Raw genomic sequence first — 26,756 nt, 5'->3', positions numbered from 1 at the left:
AGACCACTATGACTTGACTGTGATATAGACCACTATGACTTGACTGTGATATAGACCACTATGACTTGACTGTGATATAGACCACCATGATTGGACTGTGATATAGACCACTATGATTGGACTGTGATATAGACCATTATGACTAGATTATGATATAGACCACTATGATTGTACTGTGATATAGACCCCTATGACTTGACTGTGATATAGACCACTATGACTTGACTGTGATATAGACCACTATGATTGTACTGTGATATAGACCCCTATGACTTGACTGTGATATAGACCACTATGACTTGACTGTGATATAGACCCCTATGACTTGACTGTGATATAGACCACTATGACTTGACTGTGATATAGACCACTATGATTGTACTGTGATATAGACCCCTATGACTTGACTATGATATAGACCACTATGACTTGACTGTGATATAGAGCACTATGACTTGACTGTGATATAGACCACCATGATTGGACTGTGATATAGACCCCTATGACTTGACTGTGATATAGACCACTATGATTGGACTGTGATATAGACCACCATGATTGGACTGTGATATAGACTACTATGATTGTACTGTGATATAGACCACTATGTGTGGATTGTGCTATAGACCACTATGACTGGATTGTGCTATACAGCACTGTGACTGGATTGTGCTATAGACCACTATGACTGGTTTGTGATATAGACCACTATGACTGGTTTGTGATATAGACCACTATGACTGGTTTGTAATATAGACCACTATGACTTGACTTGGAAATAGACCACCATGATTGGACTGTGATATAGACCACTATGACTTGACTGTGATATAGACCACTATGATTGTACTGTGATATAGACCCCTATGACTTGACTGTGATATAGACCACTATGATTGTACTGTGATATAGACCACTATGACTTGACTGTGATATAGACCCCTATGACTTGACTGTGATATAGACCACCATGATTGGACTGTGATATAGACCACTATGACTTGACTGGGAAAAAGACCATTATGAGTGGACTGTGATATAGAGCATTATGACTGGATTGTGATATAGACCACTATGACTTGACTGTGATATAGACCACTATGACTTGACTGTGATATAGACCACTATGATTGTACTGTGATATAGACCCCTATGACTTGACTGTGATATAGACCACTATGATTGTACTGTGATATAGACCACTATGACTTGACTGTGATATAGACCCCTATGACTTGACTGTGATATAGACCACCATGATTGGACTGTGATATAGACCACTATGACTTGACTGTGATATAGACCACTATGATTGTACTGTGATATAGACCCCTATGACTTGACTGTGATATAGACCACTATGATTGTACTGTGATATAGACCACTATGACTTGACTGTGATATAGACCCCTATGACTTGACTGTGATATAGACCACCATGATTGGACTGTGATATAGACCCCTATGACTTGACTGTGATATAGACCACCATGATTGGACTGTGATATAGACCACTATGACTTGACTGGGAAATAGACCATTATGAGTGGACTGTGATATAGACCACTATGACAGGAGTGTGATATAGACCACTATGACAGGACTGTGATAATCATTTATGCACATACAGTGTATCACCAGCAACACATTATGTGAATCTGAATACCAGTTCATGTAATACATGTACATGTATCAATGAAACAAGTATTCAATTTATATTCAAATTTCCTAATTAATTGTTAATAAATTTTTATCAAACATACTCAGATCCTTTAAATGTCAATTTAATCTGAACAAGCCATGCATGGTACAGTCCCCATTAGTTATACAATTTAAGATATATAGTTTTGTTTATGGTAATATAGTTGGAACATAAACATGTTAGAAATTTCCAGAAGCTGATGCTTGATTAAAATTTGTTAACATTAAAATGACTGACATTCAGTCATATTGTATCTGATCGTCAAACAAGTACTTGTCTATATTGAGAGATATTGCTCTGAAACAGCATTAATTAAAACAAAATGGCCACAAGCCACTAGAACCACATTCAATAAAACAAAATTGTTGTCTGTCAGCCATTTTGAATCACATCTGAAAAACAAAATGACGTGCATCAAGGTTCCATATTGTCCAATGTATGTACCAAGTTTGAACAAAATCCTTCTGTAAACAGCCAAGATCCAGTTCCGGAATGCCAGAAATGATTTTGATGATTTTTCAGCATAAAAATGGCCGCTATTCGGCCATCGTGTATCAGATCGTGAAACAAATTGATTTGCTTAATATGTATAATATGATGTATGTGTTTAGTTTGAATGTAATCAGTTCAGACATGTCTAAGATACAGGTCTGGATGCATGCACGCAGGCATGGATGCAGGCACAGAGGTCCATCTATAAGTCCCTGTTTTCGTACTGCTTCCAAACAGGGACTAAGAAAATGATGTGCATCAAAGACCGATTATGTTCAATGGACAACATACATGTACCAAGTTTGAATAAATTATGTCAATGCGCGACTTTGAGCCAGTATGGAAATGGCAGAAATGCTGAATTTCGATAAATTTTTAACCTGAGAATAGCCGCCATTCCGCCATCTTAAATTGGATGATGAAACGTATGAGACGTTGAAATCGGTCCAGGCATGTCTGAGATACAAGTGTAGACAGACAAACACATGCATGGACAATTATTAGTAGCCATTTTTGGACTATGTCAGAACGAGGACGAAAAAAATTGAGATACACTCAGAATTTAATCTTTGTACAATTAGTACACAGTAAAAATAGACTGAACACCTCAATATCCCTTATGTTAAGAATGAAAAACACATGAAAGAACTAATTATAACTCTGTGTGCGGGCTGTGACAGCGATACCCCGGAAGACCATTAGACATTTTCTTTAACGAATAAAGACTGGATGCGGATTAATTATGTCACAGTGTAAATACAATCAGAGTTTAATTATAGAACCAGCTCTGGACAGTCAATTCTACGATTTGCAGTAATTTTGTCAATGGTCTTAGAGGCAAGACTACCGACTTACACAGCTCATAGCAGGGTGCCGATGTATACAGTACAGTAAAATGGTTATTCCGGATACCCTTAGGGTAGTAGACATGGGAACATCATTAAGCCTAGTAAGACACCGATCCTTCTCCTCCTTCAAAGAGTCATCTTTCAAAGAATCTGGGTAGATGAATGAAAATGATCTATAATCCTGATTTCAATCCCAGGAGATTAATTTATCAACTTTATAAATAATCCAAAAAACTCCTAATCTAAAAAAATAATGATCTAGAAAATAGATAAGCTGACAGTGGTTTTTGATTTATCAAAATGTGTATATAAAATTTAATGAAGACGGGAATGTCAAATAATTACTATGCCAAGTTTTGGACAGGTTTTTAGTTTACACATGACTTAGTTGACACAAGTTTCCAGCTTACACAGGGTTCAGATATTAATGTTACTGCAAAACTAGAAGAAATTAGCTTTCACTAGAATTTAATTTTTATATTTTTAACCATATTCAAAAATTTCCCAGTGAAATAAGCGTTCTATTGTAAGTTTGTATACTCATATGGATTTAAAGTTTAGTCAATTTCACTAAAAATGTACATTTATTTGTTTATTTTGGTGGAAATTAACCACAGTGAATAACTAGGGTGTTGACAGTAGATCAAAAGTCTTAGTGACCATACACTGAATGTAATCAAGAACTTTGTATGTATATTTAAGAACCCATCCACAGGATACTGAAACCAGCACTTCCAGCAAGATATATCCTGCCAGAACAAACTTTAAGCCACTTAACCGATGACAGACACGAATATTGGACACTTGAAACCCAACACATTAAGGAAGGCCGACATATAGTAAACGTTCTACACATGTTAAGCGTATGAGTCATGTAGACACGAAAATGGAGATCTTAGATAAATATTCATACAGATAGAGAGTGAAAACAGAGATGGGGAACACCTGTCTTACCTTAGTACTCTACTTATCAGCCAAGTCTATCAATAGAATCTATTACAATATAATATTATTCTTTTTCCTTTGCAGCCTGCAAAGACGTTGGGCCTGTAACAAAACAAAACAAAAACTAGGATTAGGTTTCGTAGATGTGCTAGAATTTCTTTTCTTGGAGTGTTGTATGTAGGAACCACTTAGACTTACTTTACCCTCTTATTTGCTATGACTGACCATCTGGTGCTTATTATTAAAATACACTGCAGTGTTGAATTATTCACTGCTGGGGTACTTGAGACCAGACGCCAACTTCATTTAAAAGTATGTATGTTAATATTATTGGGTTTGAATAAGAACAAAATCAACTTTTAAGGCAGTCATTGGCAAACACAGGATACAGAGGTGGTTCAGTTTGTTAAAAACAATATCATTCCTGCTTTACACCAGTATCCTCACTTAGCAATGTCACGTTACAACACACAAAACAATGAATAATTTTTCAAGTTGCACGTAGAGTATTTCCTGTTTTCGAAGCCATACAATGTACAAGACACAGCAAGTCAGATTAGACACAACGGCCAAGAGGAGTAAATTTAAAAATGCGAAATCGAATTAGGATACATTGTTACACATACTGTTGTGAAGCACCAAATAGAAGAATGTATAGAATACCCAAACATTCAGTGCTTAGAATTGATTAGATTCAACTGCGATGTGTTGTCCATAAAACCTAGAACTGGAAGCAATCTTAAATAGGAACTAAATTAAATACATTTTAATTAAATTGTACCATGCTAAAATAACCTAAATTCAATGAAGTTAAAGTTAAATTTAACGCATCTTGGCATTAAGATTAGGGTAAAAGGAAAACCATTGTATAAACTCTAAACGAAATACCATGCATATTTCTTTAAATTGACTTTAATATTAATTTCCTAGTTACGAAACTCTGGTTCCGGTTCCATGTTTTAAAGATAACCTAGGCGACGATTAAAATTCTCAGTACTTGGAGATTGGCATCACTAACGTATCTTAAATAACAAATGATACTTCAGTGATTCGATTCCTTAGATTAAGAAGGTTTCCTTATCTCGATACGATTATTGGTTGAGTTATGGACAGTCATGATTCAATGCATGACATCAAGTGAATGAAAGTGTTTTTCGAGGAAACAACTGGAATTCCAAATCATGTACATGAATGATGGGGGAAATGGAACTCTATGAGACAGTTTGCATACATGTACATATACATTGCACATGTACATGTAGAAATGCCAGATACAATTTGTGAGCAATAAACAAAAAGAAAAGTTATCTTAGGTCACAAATAAAGTTAACATAACAGTAGTCCTACATGTAAGTCTACATTCACAACGATAGGAAAATAAGGGGCCAACCATTTGAAATCCTGAGGAGTACATTTTTATTTTTTTTTGAATGTGCCAACATTTTGTTCCTGCAACACCTTGTATTCAATTTGATGGTGTCTTGATGTCTAGCTTGCAATTTTGTTTTCAACAAGTCTTCTATTCACCCCCCGTGATTTAAAATGGTCAACCCCTGAGTAGACAACACAGCAGGGGAAGAATGCCTTGAAAGTATAGGCCTGACATATCACCAAGGAAGGAACATCAGATGAACCACAAACAAACTTGTACAATGTATATAATGGACATGAAATTTATACTGCAGTGATTTTTTTTTACATTGTAGTGTTATAATATTTGGTTCATGCATTTCATTAATCTTTATATATCAAAAGCCTCTTTTGTTTTTTTTTATAGAAAATACTCATTGAGAACTGTTCAACTTTCTCAATTTGATAATTTATAGCATTTGTGAAGATAAAATTTCACAAAAGTTGCTGACACTGTCTTGGGATCTCAAAAAAATTCAATGTTTCAAAATTCACGTTTTCCACTGAACTGCCTAATTCTCGAAAAATTTGTCTCTCTGGCAAAAATAAAGTGATTTACAGTATTCGCTTGACTATGTTGAAAGGGTAAATGTTTTTGTTTTTCTTTAGTATATGTGGTAGTCCCAGCTAGGTAAACATAATTCAACATGCCAGGGTATAGGGCATATATTTATGAAACCCTGAACCAACAATGTTGTCAGAATGGGCGTTATTTTTATTCGGTCATCCACTGCCCACACAAACACCAACATGGACTTTTTAATAGCAAAATGAGGTAGAAACGCAACAAATTTCATGTATACTATTTTTAACTATACAAATGAACCAAACGAAAACTATTCTTAACCTTAACCTTGATTTATCTCAATAAACATCTAATTTGGCACAAACTGTTTGAAATCTCATGTACAGAAATTCAAGTTTTGTTATTGCTGGTGTATGTATGCGTATTGTGTCTATTCTGACTTGTGTTTATCCACCCCATTTTGGCTATAGCAAGATTCATGGCATTGTTTGAGTGGACAATTGACGACTGAACAGTAAATAACACCCACTTTCACAAAACTGTGGGTCCAGGGCTAAAATGTATGATTTACTCTTTCTATCCTGAGAAGGACACTGTCAGGGTCCATAGCACCACGAGCCAATAGATTTTCCCAAACTTTCTTGCATTTTTCCCTAGACATTTTGACCCTTAATTCAGGCCAACATCATCAGCAAAGCTCATCAAAGTTCTGAGGATAACACTGGCATTTCTAAAATGAACTATGAAAACATTTAAAGACTTTTCAAAGATTTTTTTTATTTTTCCTGTAATTTAAAGACAACTCAAAGACTTTCCAGACCTCAAAAAATCCAAAGACTTTTCATAGGTTTTTTCTAAGCGCTATGAACCAGTCAATGTCAATGTAGCATACAAAATCCTGGGACAGAATTTTTGTTCAAGCAAAAATGATTTTTTAGTTACTTGTATACAATTTATTGCAATGTAGGTGTGGTGCAGATGTTCAGTGTGGATATCCTAAAATTTGGAAACACAAACAGTTTTTTCCCCAGGTGAAAAAGAGCATGGCGATACTACCACAGTGCTTTGTTTTGCCGCTATATCGATGAAGACAGGCTTATTCTGACTATCACAGTAGTTTACTTCCACTGTGCAATTGCTGAATTTTCAAATTGATAAATTGAAATGTAATAAGAGTTTTGTAAATGAATAATTGGGTGCATTGTGTATGTTAATCATCACAATTTCTGTTTGGAATAATTATGCAAATAATATGCATATAATATGTAAATTAGTACTGCTACAATGGATTAAATTTCTAGAGAGAACACTGACAAAGATCATTTGATTAAGTATTACATCAATAAATTTAAAAAAAAAAAAGACAAAAAAAAATCATCCCATAAATCAATGACCACCTGATAGTCAATTAAAAATGTCATTTTATGCACATCAAACATTTGAGGCAATGCTTAAAGCAATTCAAGACAACAATAACACACTGTGTCCAGCACTAGGATATCCCACTGGGGAATCTTTACTTAACACCCAAGGCAAACAGTAACACGATGACCAATGCTTTCATTCATATCACTGTGGACAGTGACCAACCAATAAATGCTGACCAGCTCACAAAACGTGTTCTATTTAGAAACGCATCTCTAATAGAAGCCCACATACATGTACACTAGCAATTGCATACTTGATCAATAAATTACAAATGTTTTTTTATCACAGACAAACCCGTAAATTAGTTAAGCGCATACACTACTGTAGAGCAAATAACATATTGTAGTACAAACTTATTAATTTCAGATATTAAGGACACAACAAAACCATCCCCATAATTTTTTAACATATTTATTATTTACAATGGCTGTAAAATCCAAACAGCCAATAAACAGTTACAGCATATTAAATAGCTGTCACAAATATAGAAAATACTTCACAAAGTATTTACCTACATGTATTCAACATTACCAAGTTGTAACCACGTTGAATACGCTACATATACTGTAAAATATGTCTTTTTCGCGAAAGAACTGATTCGCTAATTCAAGATGTCGCTAATGATTTTATTATCAATTCAAAATGGCCGCCAAACAAAGAAATCAACAATGACAAGAGATATTCGCTAAATCAACATTTCGCTATTACGTTATTTTACCACAATTCGCTAAAATTGCATGCCGCTTTTTCAACATGTTTTACAGTACTTTAATTACCAAGTCCAAGTTTTGAACGGATTTTTTTTTTTTTTTTGACAGTCCATTCATGTATACATTTTACTCGTCGTCACTGTATTTTGAATCAAATACAATTGACCTGCGTTCAATGAACGTGGCTATTTGGTTGGTTGAATTATTAATGAACTGAGCATCAATCAACATGTTCATCTGTTCCAAGTAGAACGAACTAAAAACAATCATGCAAGAGAGCAGTTTGAAATTGAATGGTAAACTGATCAAGCTGGTGATTTCACTTTGCTTTAGCCTTTGGGTGAAGAGATTTGCAGCAGAGCTAAATGCTGTCTGAATACAGAGGTTGATATGATCCTCTTGTGATTTGAAAAGTGAAATACAAGATCTCTGACAACTGATGAGAAATATAATCAAAACATCATAATCATGTGAACAATTATATAAAAGCATAAAAAGCAATAATGCCCTTTGCCTTATTTCAAATATGGTCACTTAATTTATAATTAATTCATTTGTTTGTAATATGCATGCCTGATTGGTGGACGGGAGCTGTGATTGGCTGCCATTAACAATACAGGGCTGTGATTGGCTGTCATTCACAAAACAGGTTTGTGATTAGCTGCTGTTTACAATACAGGTTTGTGATTGGCTGCGGCTTAGTACAAAATAAAGAATGTCAAATACAGTAAAACTCAATAAATGTTCCAATTTCTCTTGGGTCTGACATTATTCCCTGAATATTTGATAGGGTAATAAATATATATCAGTCAGCACAAGAACATGAACACAGAGAAGAACCATGTGTTGTATTGCCACTCGCTATCTACATCTCTCTCTACAACTCTAAAAGCTAATGCATATTTGTTGACAAAACAAAATATTTTTTCCACTTAACATCACCATTGCATTTTTCATGAATGAATCTATAATTCAAGGAAAATAATTGTATTCTCTAGACACAATGCAAAAATATTTTCATTGCTGCATGCAGGTGCTCTGAATTATTGATTAAATCAACAATACGATGATTATCGTAGAGAGCAACCAATACAATATTTTGAACATTAAAAAAATTACTTTTCCGGAAGAGAAATTAAAAAAGTTATGCTTATTCAATATTTAGTGAATTGGTACTTGTTGAATTTTAAATTAATGCTAAATTAATCATGTCATTTCGTATTGAAAGTACATGTACTGAATTCAAATTGTTGGAATTTACTTTTCTGATAAAGCCATGTCAGGTTTTAAAAGTGACTTTAAACGATTGGAATTCATACCTTACAAAGCAGCTCTCAAGTAATGGTCAAATACGTTGCCCCCAAAACGAAAAAATGGACAGCTGTGACTATGAATATTACAGAAATGATTTTAAACCATATTGATGGCAATCATTGTTGCGTATGCTGTTATTTCTTCAAGCTGAGAAATCAGCAAACAGCAGTGGTGCTCAGGTTAAATAAATATATGCTGAAGAAACTATAAAAACACTATAATTGTGAATTTATTATATATATGCATCCATTATGAACTTTCTATATTTACACATACTATATTGAAATTAAATCTGCTGCATTTAAGTTAAAAAACAAAAAAACTGCAGTCAATAACATCAAAGAACAAACCCTATTTGCAGGATTTTAGCTAGCAACAGGAGAAAATGGGTTAAAAATTGATTTCTGATACAGTTGTACATTCTCTAAAAGTTACTGAAACAACATACACATCATCTGAAAACTAAGATATAAGTGAATACGACCGTATATATGCCATAGCAATGTTTCACTAAACTTTCAGATGATGTATCGGTTGTTGTAGTAGCATGCTCAATAAATTTTAGGGAATGTTGAAATCACAGATCAATTTTAAATCATTTTCCCCCAGTTGCTATCAATAAAACATGCAGATTGGCTGCGTGGCATGGCTTGTTTAAAAGTAATTATATAGGTTTAGAAATAACACTAAATTATTGCAATTCGACGACTTCACCTTATAGTCCAGGAGATTGATTGCATAACAATAATTTCACTTGGCATGGCTTCCACTAATGCAGCACACAGTACTGCAAATGTTTTTATATAATATACATATATACACAGTAGCTTCCCTGCAGCGTACACTATAACATTTCATATCAGAACTAGGGATTTCATTTTGCAAAGCCAGTGATTTCAAGAGATGACATCCTTCCAATTACCTTAGTTAAACTGAATGCATTATAATTATATCTTTTTATGTGGGGCAGCCATGCGACAATTTACAATCATTGACTGTACCCAGGGTAATATGATTATCATTGCATTATGGATGAGCCTAAAGGCAAGTAGAATGGAAAAACAGAAAGATCATTTGTAAGACCCAGAACGACATCCTGCGAGTATAGAGTGGAGTAAGTAAATAATGAACAAACATACCATAAAAAAGAAACTATTAATAAATAGTAAATTGTAAAATAATTATACATGGCATTTTATAAATCTGCAATTACGCTCTGCAATTTTACAAAAAAAATGAACCATTTGTATACCAAACACCGCATACGATAACCCTGCTGAATATCATGCATTTCCCTACCAAAATATTAATGTACCGTTCTGTACCGTATTTTCTATAATTTCTTTATTCATTTTGAAGCAAACAGATATAATTTCCCACAACCTATCATTCTTGATCCATTTCTGCAGGATTATTTTGTGAAAGGTGACGACAGAATTAATTTGATTTTGCCGATCTTGTATCACCTAGGGGTCTTGTTAGGAGGCGGATGCCAGATAAATAGCTGTCTACTTGGATTGTTCAGCAAGCAAATTCATATTTTCAAGTTTCGCAACCTATAGAAAAGTATCACATTTCGGCTTCCTACTTTTGTAATCTAGCTGCTTATATTAAATATTTAAAATATCGGTGATAATAAAAGGATGGGTGCACAAGATAAGTTTTTCAATTTTGTGTATGTGTGTGTGTGTGTGTGTATGTATAGGGGGGGGGATGAAGAGAGGTGTCAAGCTGTTTTACAGATGGTACATGTAACTGATATTTCATGTGGAAGAGGTACCAGTACAGTCAGATGTAACACACTAAATCTAAAAACATGTGACTTCTGTTCTGCGAAGCGATATAGTTCTGGTTTTGCTCAAAAACAAGAAAATTCCAGAAACTGAAATTATGTCATTCTGTGTTTCAGTCAATGAAATAAGATATGAATCACAATTTTCAAACTAACATAAATATCCCACAATGCAAATGCATTCTAGGTCAAACATTTCCCATGAGGCAAAGCTACAATGTCACATGCATTCATAAAATACTGGAAATTGAAGACAATCTACCTACTATCTATAAATAACATCAATCAAAAACTTTGACAAATAAGATTTTTTAATACAATGTATTCATATTCTGCAATAAAATTAATCAATTTTGTCATTAGGATAACATTTCTTTTATACAACCAGGTTTAATTTCATTGATTGCTTTTTGAAACATTGGATTTTTGAGACAGACAGATACATATATCTTGCATGGAATCTCCAAACAAAAGGTCAACAGATCTATCTGTCATGACTTAGGCCTGCGACATTGTCAATGACCTTAGCCATATATGACAATATTAGGATATGGTGAATGATTGAAACCACTGTTAAGGAGTCCCAAAAGAAAAGATGGTACTCTTGGGAGGATAACAAAACTGAACTACAACATCTTTACTCAAGTGTAATTTCAGACATTCAACAACGCTGACGCCCAGAGTATACAGATTTGACTTGACACGGACATATTTAGTCAGGCAGAAAATCATACTCCCTTAAGAGCTTCTTTTAGCAAATCCTCTAATTTCCTGCTAGGAAATCTAGACTTAAATATTTAATGGACCCATAGATGTTATGAAGCAATGAAGGCAGCTGTGGTGATCATAGAAATACAATTTACATAAAGCTACTACACCTAGATGCATGCAAGTTATAAATGCGAAAGCTGTCAGAATTTAAAGTGGTGATAATATTTCAATCGTCAGTCGGCAATCTGTGACAACTACAAATCACACCTCGTACATGCACATCATCTACTTTAGTGGCAGTGAATTGTGCCTATTGTAACTAATACATCTATCATCGATTACGTAGATAATTCATCTATGCACCACACTGTGTCATTAAAACAGCATTCTGACCAACAGCGTGGCTTCAAAACTACCATTTTGCTGTTAACGATACTCATTAATACCTAGACAGAAAATGCGCTTTTGATACTTACTACAATGTATGTGTGTCATAGATAGAAGATACTACGGACAAAATTTTTTTTATATCGAGTAAAAAATATAAATCACAAATATTGAAATTTTAAATAACAAAATGATTTTGGTTACCATGGCAACACTTGAAATGTGTTCTAGTATTTCTATTACTATGTTGAAACAGTTATTACAGACATTTCCAAGACAAATGAATACCTCAGATTAAGAAAATACATAAATTGAATTGGGAGAAAAAATTAATATGAGCCTAGTTATTGACTGAGGGAGTAATCCTACACTGTAATTCTTGTCTGTCAATATATTAATAAGGATAACCAGTGAGTAGCATTTTTACTGAGCTTGTCTTGATTATTTTATGATGATTGTGTTGGAAATCTCATTCCGTACAGGTATTATGTCGTCTTTTAAGTTACCATAGTTACATCAAAGTTCCACAGCCCATTTAAAATGCTACTTTGAAATTACTACAAAAAATAAATATGCAACACGAAACGAAGTATGATATCAATATCATTCAACCGAGTGATGCTAGACAATTGTGACATGGAAAGCATTTATGGAGATTGAATTAATTGAAATGTCTAGAGTACGAAGGAGGCTTGTAGATTATAAAGCGGGCATTGATGGTACACGAAGATGAGACGCATCATTAGTATCGCAACAAAACCAAGAGACAGGACAAATTGCATTGAACACATACAAGTAACAGTTCTACGATGACTGAATACTAATTTAGCCAATTCGAAAGCAGACAGCATTTAGACAAGTCGCTACAGTTTTCAAGTGTAGAATGGGGAATGTTGCACTTATTGAATTTAATGAACACAGATACAGATGTGTTTCCGGTCAAAATAAATTATTTTTTAACAATCAAGTATACAATACGTGTGACTATTGGTTTACATAATGGGGATGTGCTCTAACGGAACAAGCATTGACAATGCTTTGTCCCAGTTTTGTATTTGATGCAAAATTCCATTACTCATTTAATAATCACTAATTGGTTCAAATCTCACAATAACACAGCCTATGGTATACATGTAGTACTTGTATGCAAACTTTCAACTGAATCGGGCAACATATTAGCGAGGACTCAGCATGACATGAATAAAAACAAAATGGCCACCAGTCGGCTGTTTTTGTTTGAATTTCAAATGGATTACGGTGTATATGAAGGGTTGTGGTGCACCATGGGAAATGATGGGTTATGGTGCTCCATGAGGAATGATGGGTTGTGGTAAATATTACACATTAATGAAATGCAGCAACTACACATTAAGGTCATCCCATTAAGATAATATTCATAAAACAGATTTCAGATGTTACCATTTGAAAAGAATTATAGATTTATAGATAATCTGTGTTTGGAGGAAAATCCATATACAGACTCAGATTTACAGAAACAAATACTTTTCAATAACTAGACTGGATTTTTGACAGGACCTCAATCATGTCATACCAACTAAATCAATTTATTCATAGAATGTATGTAATTACAAGATGCAAAGAATTATATTGCATTTCTCCATCTGTCAAAACATGGTAGACTGCTAGACTGCCAGTGTTGTCATTTCTTTTATGATCTTGTGATCTTCGAAAACCAGTATGAAATATAAAATTGAAATAATCCAATTTGTGAAACCATGCAAGCTTGCCTTTTCTATTGGGTTACAGGGACAGCGAACCACCGCAGAATGGAGCAATATCTTATCTTTATAGCTACATGTATAATCTGCTTTATACTGAATAAACACTCATGAAACCCTTCTTTAGGGCATACTGTGGCCTACCGAAGTCAACATTTACATCAATCACTGTCAACAATGTAATGAGTTATAAAGTGGGAAGTGGATAATGTGGTCAACACCTTCACCTTGATAGTGATGTACCACAGTGTTAAACCAAGGACCAAATGTTTACACTCATTCAATACCCAAGAGCATCCCATAAATCAAGTTATGACAGCCAGAAATCAAAGATATAGATAGAGCTGAGCTGTGGCTAGAAACCAGGCCTCTATATAATTGTCATCATCATCATCATCATCATCATCATCATCATCATCATCATCATCATCATCATCATCATATTGAAGTGAAATACAAGACCACATAGACACTAACCAGATGATGGAGAACTGAATGCAATAAGTTTCCTCTCACACCAATTAGAATTAGAATCTCCATGCATTAATTTATTTGTTAAATGAATAAGACAAAACTTATACAGTGCTTGAAATTATCAGAAGCCTAAGGCACATAGACTACCAACTCTTGTTCTAGGGTTACCATTTTCTAAATGACTGAACTACTAAAAATTTGCAAAATAATGACACCCGTGTTTTTCACATTCACCAATTTTTCTCTCAAAGTTATGGATGTCATACAATATTATTTATTTATTTATTTGTGCTCACACTTGTTTCCATGACTACTAAGTATCTACTAAACCTAAGGGACTACCCCTAGGCTTCGTAGGCTTCCAAGCAATTTTGTTAATTTCAGGCCCTGTTTTATCAGTAGCATAACTAGATGTGCAGAGCTTGTGGAAACTCAATAAAATTATGTTTTTAAATAATTTGAATATCTATTAGTTCTAGTTCAGTTCAGGTAGCCTTGAGATATACCGTATTATAGTTGAGTTACACCCAAATTTTAAGTTGAATTATCAATTAAAATATAACATTGTGATTATTAATACTGAATACAAATAACGATCCCATGTGGTAAATTTAAGTCAGCGGAGAAATCTGTACCACATGTCGGTTACATGGTACATATTCTAGGTGAATTTGAACAATTATCTTATCAGTGTAACCATGGATACGAACATCACCATGGGGTAAGTAATGAAACCCTAAACAGGAAAATATCTGGACAAACTTTTTAAAAATGTTGACAGCATATGTGGGAGTGAAATGGCTACATAGTTGCCATCGGATACCACTATTGTATATTGTGTTTAGAGTAAAAACGCTGATATCTGTGATTAAGACATTCTGTGTATAGATTCTTTGGGTTAAGTTATTCCAAATCTCGCTATCATTTACATACAGCACAGACCCCATCCTACCAAATCCATAGTATTGATATCATGTCTAATTCCCACATGCTGATAAGGTTTATCAAGTTAAATATTTTAAACCTCACTCAAACTGGCATTGATATTTGAAGCAATGTTTACGAATGCCTAGACGGATTGTTTTTCAATAAAACAGCGAATTCTAGTAGGATGTCTTTTTTATACAAAACTAAAAGCTTCAGTGTGTAAATCAAACCCAAGCTGAGTAAAACATTGAGAACTATAATTGAAGAGAAATTAGCAGATTAATTGATCTACATGTATAGACAGAAAGATAACAAAAGTTGAAATTTGTTTCCCCCTCAATGTGGGACCCTTGTTTCTGAGGTGTTCATAACAGGTAATTTTAATGATAAAGCACATTGGCCTTGTACATGATCTGATGTTGAAATAAACAACTCTGACTGTCATTAGAATAAATCACTAGAATGTCGGGATGGTCAGGAATATAGTACGCCTCAATTTTGGTGTTTATCTCCAGCAATTTAGGTATCTTTTAATTATTAACTTTTAATTATTATAAATTGTTCTGCACTTTTTTCTTATATTTATCAACATTTCTGGAAATGAACCTTAATTTTGGAGCCAACAGACAAAATATGAGTCAATTTTCAGTTTTTACTCAAAAAATTATTATTATTGCTATTTTTGTCCTTAATCTTTTGAAGGAAAGTATAGACTATAAACAGGACTATTTTTGAATTTGTGATGAAAAGAGGGAACTGGTGGTGAAAAGGTTAATGTTAACCTATACGTACTTTGTTAGTAAGAAGTACAACAGTGAAATTAGTAACTGATAGACAATATAGGCTAATAACCAGATAACATAAACTACCTATCATGGTATGAAATGCATGATAGAATTGAACCAACATGGAATCACCAATAAATATCAAGAGACAGCAGGTAATCTTTAGTGAGTTGATGCATATACAAAATGTACCACCATATCAATGTCCCCTTTAGCAGGACTGATTTTGTAGGGATTCTGAGTCAAAATTTAATCCTTATAATAAAGTTGAGTCAGCTTATTGACTGCACAGAAGTCTTAGGAAGTAAATAAAATCGTATGTGACTGCATGATGACTTGGTGCACAAAACAAAAATGTTTTGGCTCCTGGTTTCCTTCGTTTCAACACTTATAATTGTTTATAAAATATGAATTTCATTTTACCAAATTCCATAACTATGATGTAAGTAAGATGTTTTTCAAGATTACTATCTCATTGTACGATTGTCTGTTGCACCAGTGAATAAGCACAACTAGTTGCGTCACAGCAAATCATAGTGTCTCAGTAACATGTCATAACGGCTTAGGGAGTACACTGCACATCCTTGCTATGGCTGGCAGTCATAATAATAGAAGTCCACTCATAAATGAAAATATTATTTTATCCACAGAATAAATTATAGCCCCCGGTCAATAAATTGACTTAAAATGTTGTTAATGTCAATTCAAGTTCATGTATTTGGCTGAATTAACATTTGAGGAAAATTATGTTTTGTCTTTGTAACAATTGCGAACAAAATCTGTCAAGGAATTTATGAAAAATGGTTGAGAACACATAAAAATAAAAACATGGCCATTTTAATCAAAGCACGAAACAAACATCACATATAATTAATACCAAATAAAACCGACCCAGGCATGCCTACAAAATGATTGATGGAGGAAATTTTTTTTAAATTTGAGAACATTTTTTGGGACTAAAATGGCCACCAGTCATTTGATTTTCATTAAAACCCTAAAACAAAATCAGTGAAATTGTATGAGAAAATGGGTATTAAGTTTAGGAAAAATATAATGTTTGAACATGATTTGTCAGGGCAAGTCAGAGATAAAGTTCCCAAACAGCATTCATTAAAAGAAAAATGCCTGCCAGTCAACCTCTGTATCTGTTTGTGGACTGCGTTCAAATGAGGACTTTCATATGTACAATGTATCTGTTAAATTTCCTCTCCCATTAATATAATTTTCACTTAGGCACATTTTTAATGGTAATTTATAAATGATTCATACACATTACTTCTAGCAGACCTTGCATGACACTTAAATCCAAAGTGGCAGTTTTATTGGCTATAGAAACCAAACAGACGTCAAGAAGAAGTCAAAAATGTAAAGTTGATGTCACCGGACGCCAGGTGAACTGGGCATGACTGATTATGAAAAATAACAATGAATATAAAATGATCTCACCTACTAGTTTTGTGCACAGAGAATATGATACAAAAAAATGCGTTGAAATAGAAAATTATAAAATATAATCAGTGTTTATACATATTTGAAACAAAAATTACAGTTAACAATATCCTTGGGAAATCCGAAAGAAAAACATGGAGCAGAATAACTGCATAGTCTGATGGAATGCAAGCTGAATTTGTCTGCAAACATTCAGGAATTGAAGTCAACACTTGTTGCATAACCTCTGGCCCCATCAATTACAACGCTGTATCCATGAATACTTAACACTTCTTTCCTGATGCCATTATAAAGTCACCGCATAACATAAATGTTTAGTGAAACTCAATTACATGCCACATCTCCATGATTCGACCTAATATATCACAATATCCATAATTAAATTTTACCAGTTGATTTAGTTAGAACAAAGAGTGAAACTGAATTAACTTGGCTGCAATTCAGAGACGTACACAGAATGTTAATACTACAGGGGCCAGTGATTGCGTGCAGGGTTTTCATACCATGACCGTCTTTGTATTATGAAACTACATGGTGATCATTGGCCGAACTGGTAATGAAGAAAGCAGCGAATCTGGGAATTTCCACAAATTGTATCATGGGGAAATTGTTTCAACATAAGGATAAGGAATGGTTTGTTTAAAATGACAGTCGGGGAGCTACAGCAACACATGAGGGAGCTGTTCGAATTTAGACATGCTCAGTGGGCCCATGTGGTCAGTTATTACATGTACTTTGATTGCCATACTTAAACTTGTATGAAGACTGCCATCTTTTCAAAGACTGACATATTGTGAGTAAAATAAATTGAAATGTGGCAATTGACACTGACGGAGGGATCAGGTGGGATGTCCATCAATAATTAGATGGTTTACCGCTTATACTACAAATTCTGACGAGCTGTTAAAATCTACCAGACTAGGGAGTCTGGTAAATATGTAGATGTCACATTTGGATTATATGGTAATTCTAGTGCTGCAAAGCTGCTGTATGTCTGTATGAAAAGCATGTTTCATTTTAAATCCAAGCGTTTTCTGATTAGGTCAGGTAGTGTAAGGAAAGGTGATAATCGAAGCATGCCACAAATACAATCTAGACAAACACAAAAATAAAATCCCATCAGTGTCAAATACAATACAGCAACTGTAGAAGACTTGTTTTCACAAACTGTACTTAATAATACATGTACAAGGCATCTACAGGAAGGATTTCTCAGAAAGTAACATGACCACAACTGACAGAATACTTCAGACCTTCATCAAAATTTCTGAGATTGTACTAATTCCTTGTAAAAAAAACCCGGAAACTGAGACAAAACGTGCATGTACACATTTTATTGCATACAAGTACTAAATCCCTATAAATTGTCATTAACCCTGTGAGCACCAAAGCAGCTACCGTCACCATCCACAAAATAGTTCCCATTTGTAGTCTGCTCTTTTTCTACACAAAATGGTAAAAAACTTCAATTTTTTGGGAGAAAAATCTGGAAACAATGTCATATTCAGTCTGTTTAATTTAAAATTGAGATTGAATTCTGTGAAAATTATAGAAAATGTGAAAAAATTTCAATTTTTTGGGAGAAAAATCTGGAAGCAATGTCATATTCAGTCTGTTTAATCTAAAATTGAAATTGAATTCTGTGAAAATTACAGCAAATGTGAACAAATTTCAATTTTTTGGGAGAAAAATCCGGAAACAATGTCATATTCAGTTTGTTTAATTTAAAATTGAGATTGAATTCTGTGAAAATTACAGCAAATGTGAACAAATTTCAATTTTTTGGAGAAAAATCTGGAAACAATGTCATATTCAGTCTGTTTTTTTTGCGGTAACAAAATTTTGCACTCAAACCCTTTAATGGCTTGCAGCAATGTTTAATTGATTCATTTCTAATGAAAAAAAAACATTCACCTGAAACATCAAAATAACGAGTAAGTGTGGAATAAATAAAAAACGCTTGCACATATGAAACTCTGATGTTGTAGGACACTAATGACTGTATTGTAGCAGTAGGTAACAAATCAAAGTTCTATAGCATATTGTAGTAAAACCTCACTGCAAGTAATGTCAATTCAAATCAACGTAAATGGTTTAAAAACACATGATAATTACAATTGCCATAAATTCTGTAACTATCCATTCAAAGGCTACATTTTTTTACTCTGACCTGGAATTCTCACTGGAGTACTGAGTTGCACTCAGAGAATGTATCTTTCACGTCAGCACACCCACTTTTATTATACCGTACAGATTGCATTGTGCGCCAGACGCGAGAGTACTGGCAGTAAAGCTCAGAGAAATTGACACATGCATTCAGTCTATCGTGCAAAACAAGCCAATCTAATAAGGAAGCAAAGTAGGGTTTCTATTGGATTTGACCTCGTCAGAAAGTGACAACCACTCATCGAATTTATGCATAGCAGTTCAACTGATAAAAGTGTTGCTATGCTTACATTAACACTGCTGACTTGCAATGTTACAAGTTTACATATCATTGGTTGTGACAACTGTTACATTTATCAAGGTCTAATGGGTGCATTATCAATCTTATATCAATCTTCTTTAAGAGTATGCGAGCATGGATGTACGTACTTAAATTATACCAACACCTGAGGCTGAGAATTCTAAATTCATTAAGATAATTTGGATAATTTAGATAATTGATAATTTGGATAGTTTATAGGTCAGATAATTGATAATTTGGATAATTTATAGTTTAGATAATTTGGATAATTAACAAATTTGATAATTGATAATTGGGATAATCTATAGTTTAGATAAATAAAATAATTTAATTTGAATTACTGATAGTTCAAATTAATTAATTTATTGATAATTCGGAAAATGATACAATGTTATTGATATTATTGGTAATTTGCGACAGTTCACATAAAATTATAAAAAACTTATAATTGGATTACTAAGGGCATTCTGTTCAATCAGAAATTCTGATAACAGACCATGACTGGATAATTGTGTTTTGACTATACAAAGTACATTATTTTTTCTCCGAGGGAGTACGATGATAAATTAGTTCTAAATGCATGTGATAAGGCAGTGTTATCATCAGTCATGTCTAATTGAGGGAAACCCTAAAAAAACACACCAATAATTGTATTGTAAATGCTATAGTGACGATTCAGCTGGTTGTTGCGATCACAAGTAAATGACATTAGTGACAACACAGCTGAGATGAAATCGGAGATTATTGTATACCGTAGTAGACATTTCATAGTCACACCAGACCTTCTCATAATGAGAGCCATGTACAATGGTAGCTGTGTATTGATTGGGCTTAGGTTTCACATGTACCAATTTCAAATTTGGAATTAGCTATTTTCAAGGGGTAACCACATATACATGTAAAGTCATGACAATCTTCAGCCTCCTTCTTGCTTATTATTCAAATTCTCTTTCCAAATATCTTACATGTACATATAGGCGAGTACTAAGCACAACTGTACAATGGAGTAAGTACTGATGTGAAACTTAAAATACAGTCATACCCGACTGACAACCCTATACATGTAATCTTACTAACGCCCCCCCCTCCCAACCACGCTCACATTGACACCCCATCACTTCAACAAAACTTCTCCAGAAATTGCTTTTTAGTTTCCTTTCAAATCAAACTGAAAAACCACGATGAAAACAAGCAGAGACGAACAACTAATAAGATTTACTCACCTAATTTTACTCAGTAAAGCTTTTAAAGCGAATACTATGTCAATACAGATTTCCACTTATCCACTTGATGCATTGTATTAGTATTATATCATTGTAAACACACAGGCAGTACTGCTAGTGCTGTTTGCTTTGCTGTTCTGATTGGGAAAACCCATTTCAATGCCTTTATATATAGCAGTTACACATGCGACAGGGGGTGTCACAGTCATTAGTAAAGCAGGTAACCTTCGTCTATGATTATTCTCTGCAATGTATGACATCACCATCCTTCGCCGAGAATCAATGTATTCAACGTGTGACATCACAAACCCTCACCTGGGATTCATTCATTCTATGTTTGATATAAATGATGGTTTTCTACATAAAAATGGCAACGATTTCAATGATGGAGGAGTTAGGGATTTTGAAAGACAGTTATTCCCTCACTTAATTGAAAATATTTCAACATCCTTTTTCTCATCAATCAGTAAAATATTATCTTTAATACCTATAAGCACAAATATTGACATAAACTCTAATATAATATAATATTTGCTTATTTTTTAACGTAAAATTTCAACTGTAAATAGACGATAAAATGTGTTACACTATTTTAATAGTTAGTAAGAATTAACATCTGGATAACTTACATTGACGCCTGGTGAATGCAGTGCTCTATGTAAAGGGGACTGCATATCATAGGGGTTTAGCATTCAGTGCGAGTGGAAACATTATGAGAAGCGTTTAGTGGTTGGCTTACATTGATAGCCAATGAAAAGAACGTCTAAGTCACAATCATGAACACACTAATCAAACTATAGCCTTAAAACCCAGGTCTAGAAAAAAAAAATTGCGTGATTAATTGAATGAATAGATTTGAAATTGAATCACGAATTTGAGATCGAGAAAAAAACCCACTATATTCGCAGTGTGGAAAAAGCTTAATACGCAGCCTGTCATTACATTTATTGAGTGCAATTCTTCTGTTATCAATCTAATAAGTCATATTACATTAGTGCCAGCCTAATTCTATTCAACATACACACACACTACACAGTGAGTTACAATCCAGTCATTTCAACAACTTTACAAATCATTTTGGCCGCAATTTAGAAATCAATTTACCAATACTAGTACGTTTTCAATTGGGATTCAGTTTGCATGGTGCATGCTGGGAAGGGGACATAACAATAGAACAAGGAATCATTACCTGCATACACACGGACAGTTAGTTGAAATTTGACAATGGAATAGTTGAAGCAGATTAAAGTTGTCACTTTTGAGTACATCACTGACAGAATCATGACCTTACAAGAGGCAATTAAAGTCCATGCTGAGACCCTATCAAAAATAGCATAAATCTAATTTGCATATAATTTACATACATCTAATTTACATATCATTTGCATTTATGCAAGGCCTTTGCATATTGATAGTTCGCTGATTTCCATCTATCATTGAATATGAAATATTTATAAAATAATTCACAGCATATTTGCACATGCATACATGTAGGTGAAACCATTTTGTAAAAATAATCAATTTGAATACACGTGTACAAATGTCTTGTTAGAGCAAACCCAATTAATCAATTATGAATAATTTATAAGATTGTTCATGACAGAAGGCAAGATAGTAAATATACTTTATCAATTACTTCATACACGTCTCAGGGCATTATGATACACTTTAACTAGTTGAGTGCCGTTATATTTTCCCGCCAAAATTTTAATGCAACTTTTTGTCGTTTTTTAAGCACTTTACCCAAAAAATGTTGACAATTTTGGCACAAATGCACATAACATGCAATTGCTTAGAGATATTGATCAACATTTTAAGAAAAAAGATACAAACAAATTTATTTGCCAAAAATTTAATTTGGCAATCAATAATACACCCTATTGGTTAGAGGCTATGATAAAATCTATGATATAAGAGGTCAGAATGTTTGTCTTTTCCCATTTTTTCTTTGACACACAACATTACATGCAGTAATTATAGAACAGTTCCGCGTAACAAGAAATTACCTTTAAATGGCTTGCATCCAATTTATGAGCGCCATCAACACATAGCGCATGCATGTTAATAGCCTGCTAGCCTTCAGTCAAAACAACCATTACAATTTATCACTTTCCATGCACACTGCTGTTAAAATAATATGGAAGTTGCTGGCAATTTAAAATGTAGAAAACATCTGATGAACAATCACTGTTCAAAGAGGTCACATTTATTAGATTTTCTTTATTAGAAATGTCATATCCATAACTTGCGTACCACCATTGTGCAACATAGGACAGATTAAAAACAGCGTTACGTCATATACTGTCGCACTTTTTTTCATTGTTCGCACAGCCTGAACGTTTGCCAGAACTTCCAGGGTTATATACGGCCTAATAACTACAATTTTGGTAAAAATGGTTCATTTGGCCAGCTTGCATGTCGCTCTAAAAATCTGTTGAAATTTTAAAAAATTCTAACAAATTGAAGGAAATATCGCGAATATGTAAAATTGCCATACAGTGTTACGCACAGCGCTTGCATGAAATAGAACACCAAGGCGTCAACAAAATTAGCATATACGGTGCAAAATGATACATTTGTATTTGATGTTATTTCAGCAGTATACATGAAGTTCTACTGTCAACACTTCGTTGTTTCAGTATGTTGTACTCTGGAAATAGACATGAGATAAATAAATGATACTACGATATGATTAAGTTGACGTCAGCATACATGTACACTTGTCATTTCTGCTTAAGCAGTATTAATCATATTGTGGCATTATACAAAAAATACACAGGAACCCAAAGTTATATTCAATGTGTGCTAGATAATTAAATTAAATTAAATATGACTTAATTGAAAGACACATGTACAGGTTGAACCCCATATAGACTAGAAACCTGTGAACATGTCAAACCAGAGACCAGTGAACATGTCAAGCCTGAGAACTGTGAATATGTCAAACCAGAGACCTGTGAACATGTCGAACCAGAGACCGGTGAACATGTCAAGCCTGAGAACTGTGAATATGTCAAACCAGAGACCTGTGAACATCTTGAACCAGAGACCCGTGAACATATCAAACCAGAGACCTGTGAACATATCAAACCAGAGACCTGTGAACATGTCAAACGAGAGACCTGTGAACATGTCAAACCAGAGACCTGTGAACATGTCAAACCAGAGACCTGTGAACATGTCAAACCAAAGATCTGTGAACATGTCAAACCAGAGAACTGCAAACACATGTCAAACCAGAGAACTGCAAACATGTCAAAGGAGAGACCTGTGAACATGTCAAACCAGAGACATGTGAACATGTCAAACCAGAGAACTGCAAACATGTCAAACCAGAGAACTGTGAACATGTCAAACAAGAGACCTGTGAACATGTCAAACCAGAGACATGTGAACACATGTCAAACCAAAGACCACTGAACATGTCAAACGAGAGACCTTTGAACGTGTCAAACCAGAGACCTGTGAACATGTCAAACCAGAAACCTTTGAACATGTCAAACCAGAAACCTTTGAACATGTCAAACCAGAGAACTTTGAACATCTCAAACCAGTGACCTTTGAACATGTCAAACCAGAGACCTGTGAATATTTCAAACCAGAGACCTGTGAATATTTCAAACCAGAGAGCTTTGAACGTGTCAAACCAGAGACCTGTGCATGGGTCAAACCACAGATCTGTGAACACGTCAAACCAAAGACCGCAGAACATGTAAAATGAGAGACCTGTGAAAATGTCAAACTAGAGACCTGTGAATATGTCAAACCAGAGTGTGGTGAACATGTCAAACCAGAGACAAGTAAACATGTCAAACCAGAGTGTGGTGAACATGTCAAACCAGAGACCTGTGAACATGTCAAATTTCATACCAGGGTAGTGCCTCTAACCAAAGACCACAAGTGTGGCCTTTGTAGTGGTCAAACTTCCTCTAACCAATGACCACAAGTGTGGCCTTTGTTGCGGTCAAATTGCCTTTAACCAATGACCACAAGTGTGGCCTTTGTAGTGGTCAAAATTTCTCTAACCAATGACCACAAGTGGCTTTTGTAGCACCAGTCAATTAAACTCGGTCACATACCTCATCCTGGATTACCTATGAATGTTATTTTGTAAGTTTTCCTTCACCATCTAAACACACAGTGCTAATGATCACCATAATCATACTCAAAGAACTGATGAGCTGTGAAAAAAAACCATTAAAATCAAATTACAGGAAATTTTCCACGCTGTGATTACTTCTCATAATAATAATGGCGGTCTCTATTGCTATTAAGGGTTAAGTGCTGTTGTTTTATTTCCTGTAATCATAACTAGTCTCAGGCTAATCGATTTCAACTGCTTGAGGTCAAAGGTCAGACTCATTTAGGAGGATAGTTTACTGCATGCGACTGTTTTCAGATATTACACTGCATATAGAGTTAAATTGTTATTGGTCAAATTCAGTGAAATGTACATCAACTATGCATGCTTGCAAAAAAAGGAATAGCAGTTTGACAAATTATGTGTATTCAGACAGTAAACACATTATGTACTGTGTTGCTAATGAGATATCCAAACAAGTGAATATGATCAGGAAGCATTTCATAAGAAATCATGAATTCAAGACAGAACTATAAATTATAAACCAATCAGCTTGAAACAAGAAATGTAGAAGAAAAAAAATATAGAAAATTTCAAGACAATGACGATAACAATTTGAATTTTTCCCATTTGAATATACAAAATGTAGTATAGTATAGTATATTTTATTTGACACCAAAAAAAGACATTAAATATAATAAAACACAAGTACACACACGAGACAAAAGAAAAAACATAAAAGACTAAAGTCTAAGTAATGTAAAATGTATGTGGGAGAGAGAGGTAATTTTTTTGGCCATTTTGTTTGTAATTCTGTAATTCTGCTCATGTCAATAAAAATACAAGATGCATGTCTGATTTATTCTATTATACATGGTACCGTAAGGGGCTAACATGCTTTCCACATATTGTCTATAAACCATCATTAATACACGTACATGTATGTATTTTATGATGTTAGGCTTCTGAAGAGGCTAATTAGTGTTACCTGAGCAGTAGATCATAATAACACTGTTATAACCATATTAAGTCAGTGGATTATCAAATAGGAATTAGAATAAGTATCACATGGATCAGATTACACAGAACAATATGACGATACCGGTAATATGAAAGGACCTGTAATATTTATAATTTATATAATTTTTTATTTTATTTACTTATTCCGTTTAATTTTTTATTTTTGTTGTTTGTTTTTTACCACCACCAAGATCTAATAAAGAATATTATGAATAATAATATTGAATATTAATCGCTGTTACCAATACCACAGCATGTATAAATTTATAACTATAATTAATTTATTTATGTTGCAGAATGTCAAAAATGAACATGATTATATTTCT

General features: G+C 34.0%; 1 protein-coding gene across 1 annotated transcript in view; it reads right to left on the bottom strand.

Annotated features, from left to right (window-relative positions):
* LOC100370244 (D-glucuronyl C5-epimerase B-like) overlaps nucleotides 1-26,756 on the bottom strand; it is a 95,217-nt gene that overhangs the window by 51,844 nt on the left and 16,617 nt on the right. The window contains exon 2 of the mRNA XM_006813268.3: nucleotides 3,997-4,089. The gene's annotated coding sequence lies outside the window, so the exon portion shown is untranslated. The remainder of the gene's footprint in view (nucleotides 1-3,996; nucleotides 4,090-26,756) is intronic.

This window comes from Saccoglossus kowalevskii, chromosome 15 (assembly GCF_978046115.1).
Source record: "Saccoglossus kowalevskii chromosome 15, keSacKowa6.1, whole genome shotgun sequence".
Taxonomy (NCBI): domain Eukaryota; kingdom Metazoa; phylum Hemichordata; class Enteropneusta; family Harrimaniidae; genus Saccoglossus; species Saccoglossus kowalevskii.
The sequence above is the reverse complement of the archived record's forward strand: the minus strand, read 5'-3'. Positions and strand labels throughout refer to the sequence as shown.